At 36.1% G+C, this 3,298-nt stretch overlaps 1 protein-coding gene across 1 annotated transcript in view; it reads right to left on the bottom strand.

The window, feature by feature from the left end:
- The window catches only part of LOC106867182 (zonadhesin), a gene marked incomplete at its 5' end in the record, with an annotated part of 44,464 nt that overhangs the window by 9,955 nt on the left and 31,211 nt on the right, over positions 1–3,298 (bottom strand). The gene's annotated exons all lie outside the window — the stretch shown is intronic.

The following is a 3,298-nucleotide window of genomic DNA, read 5'->3' as shown; positions in this document are numbered from 1 at the left end:
CAGACAGAGTCCTCTAAAACAATTTTGATCACTAAAAACGTTATGAATTATCAGGATTTTGTTATCAAATATGAAAATAACACCCACCAGAAAAAAAAAAAAAATTCTCTTCCCTTTTCAGTTTCTTTCAAATGTACACTATTGTACTATAATTGAACTTGCGTAGTGTGAGATCTTAAATGACTTTTGAACCCCGAAGACCTGATCACAAATACTGCAGCGATGTCTCATTTCAACATTGGCTCCATTATGAATGATCAAGTTTCATTCAATCCCACGCGTGACTTGTATGTTTTTTGACGGATATTGCATTGCAACCGGCCATCCGGAATGAAACTATGCGTGCCTCACTCACATGGGCTCGGTAGTGCGTTCTCACACCAGCGCAAGTTATGCATACTTTTGTGCATAAAAATCTAAAGAAGGAATGAGAAACACTCGCAAAGCTATTGATATTGATCTCATTTTTGTGAATATTTATCTTCATTTCAGTGTGTTTAACTCCGTCAAGTTCAAACTCTTTAACACCGATCCAAATCGTAGATCTCCACGCTTTCCTGTCTGGTGCAAGTGATTCAAAACTTCTTTAAAACATAATTTAAGATATTTCAAATTTTATTTTAAAGTCTTTGTATCTTTTTCTTGATTACTATTTTTTCTCTTCCCCAGCATAAGTTCATCATAAAACTTTTCTTTGGGAATACGCTCATCGTCCATATTGATGATATGGCCTGTCCATCGTAGTTGATTACTTATAAGAATGACTCGAAATGATGTGATCCTAGCTTCAACAAGAACATCAGTGTCAGAAATAAGTGAGGACTAGCTAATTCTGAGCATTTGATGGAGATATTTCTGGTAAAATCCTTTCAGCATTTTTGACGTGTGTACATTGCTTACGTTTCAGAAGAATTACAAATGTGCAGAAAGAACAAATAAGACATATAACCATGATCCTAGCTTTGATATGGTATTGTGACCAGACTTTAGATTTTAGGCTTCCAAAGTCTTTTACTGCCTTTTGAATACAAGAAGTGACTTCCTCATCCTGGTTCCCATCAACATGTAGGATGCTACCCAGGTACTAAAAAGGACTTACCACTTTAAGCACTGTGCCCTTAACGAGTATGTGAAAGTGTTGAATTGTCCTCCAGGGGTAGGTTGATGTATTGCAGCAGGATGTTTTTCAAATTAATTGTGAGAACAAATATGTCACACGAAAAATCAAAATGCATGAATCAGTTCTGAAAGCCTTGCTCACTGTGACTTTCTAGGTTACAGTTGTCCACGCATAAATGATCAAGTACCAGAGAATTAAAGACCTTGGGTTTAAAGTTCCTTGTAGTCAGATTAAGCATTACCCGAATAGTGGCATTGCATATAGATGCCAACTGTTGAAGTCACGAATGCATTTGAAAGCATAGCTGCAAAATGCATGGGGAAGAGTGTCGGTATTTAGATCAACTCCATTTCCAACCGAAAATGGTTCCAACAGAGTCCCACCAAAGTTAAGTCGAGCCTTCATATTCTTATGGAGAGCCCTGGTCATGTTTATCAACTTTCCAGGACAGCCAACTTTCTTCTGCAACAGTGCATTCCTATTAACCATGTCGAAAACTTTGCAAAGATCCACAAAACACTGGTACATGTCTATATTTTATTTGTTGCATTTCTCTTGTAGCTGCCGAATAATGAAGGTCATATCAACATTATCCCTTAAGATGACCAGAAGCCATATTATGACGCCGATACTGCTCTTGGGACAATGAATTTATCAAGGCGCTCTGAACGATTATGAGAAAGCACCTTTCTAATAACTAACATCAAATATATTTCATGAAAATTTTCGCATAAGTATTTGGGGACAATTTTATATAGGGAAATGAGAATAGCATCAGCCTAGTTTTGAGGCACTTCCTTTTTTCTCCTGTAGTTTACAAGTAAGGAATGAAATATTTCCGTCAACCTTTCCCCTCCAAACTTCAAAATTTCCAAGCTAATCCATCAATACTCGGTGTTTATTATTATTGTACACTTTTGCAGCTGCTGTATTGGTTCTCAAGAGAGTTTTTGACAACAGGAAGGCCTACTATTTCCTCAATTATTATCATATTTATATTTGATCATTTATTGGGATCAAAATAGCCTTGCACCCATCATTTTTGCATGAATGTGACATCAGTAAAGTGCTGCTGGCTATCAATAGATCACATTGGAGCTATATACGTTAATTTAAGGCCAAAAAGATCTCTTGTACAAAAAAAGAAGGCTTTTGTATAATTAAGGTTTATAGAATCTCGCATCTTTTGCTTTTTGGTGACGCCACTTATCTTTTTTTTTTCTGAAACTACACTGAATTTTTAATTTAATAGATTTATGTCTCATGTCTTGGTTAGAATTATATGACTTAAATTTTTTTTGTTTAGTTGTTGCTTTTCATGAAGACGATTAGTAATTTCTAAGTCACTGTCAATAAGACAATCTGCTACTTTCATAGATCTGTAGCTCAAAGTGAGAGATACTGCATTATAGACTTGTGATTTGAAATTTTCCCACGGGTTTTCTAGTTCAACGTCTTATTGCATCACGAGAATATTGCAGTAAAGTGGAGGAACGAAAGTTTGCTATATTAATTCTCCTTAGTTTACCAGAGCCTCCCTTTATAAGTTTGGACTGAATTGAAAAATTAAACTTCCATCGCCTATGGTCTCTCCAGAATCCTACCTCTCTCATAGCTCGGACACTGCGGAATCCTTCAAATATGGTTACCAAGACATAAGGTACCAGTTCTTAGATCTTGGACACATTCACTGAATGAAAATCCTTGCTATCATACATATACAAGTGCGCACACGTACTTGTGTGTGGTTGTGTGTATGTTGAATATTTTGTATAAAATCATTTTTGTGCTTCTATGTTTGCACTGGAACCCATGATTATAAATAGAAGACAACTTTCAATATATATTCAGAATATATTATACATGTTAAATGTACAAGCACGTTCGTTGTTCATTAAAATTTGGAACGATAACAACGATTAGTTAGTCGGTAAATAAAATCCATCAAATTATTCTAAATATAGGTGCCGTAGTTTTTAACTAAGTTCATGTACCAAAAGGTAATTCATACTCAACCCACACAAGATGGATATTTTACGAGGCTCTGTGATATTCAACCTAAGTATAACAGTTATAGGCGCAGGAGTGGCTGTGTGGTAAGTAGCTTGCTTACCAACCACATGGTTCCGGGTTCAGTCCCACTGTGTGGCACCTTGGGCAAGTGTCTTCTACTATAGC

This window comes from Octopus bimaculoides, chromosome 3 (assembly GCF_001194135.2).
Source record: "Octopus bimaculoides isolate UCB-OBI-ISO-001 chromosome 3, ASM119413v2, whole genome shotgun sequence".
NCBI lineage: Eukaryota > Metazoa > Mollusca > Cephalopoda > Octopoda > Octopodidae > Octopus > Octopus bimaculoides.
This window is presented reverse-complemented; position numbering and strand designations above follow the sequence as displayed.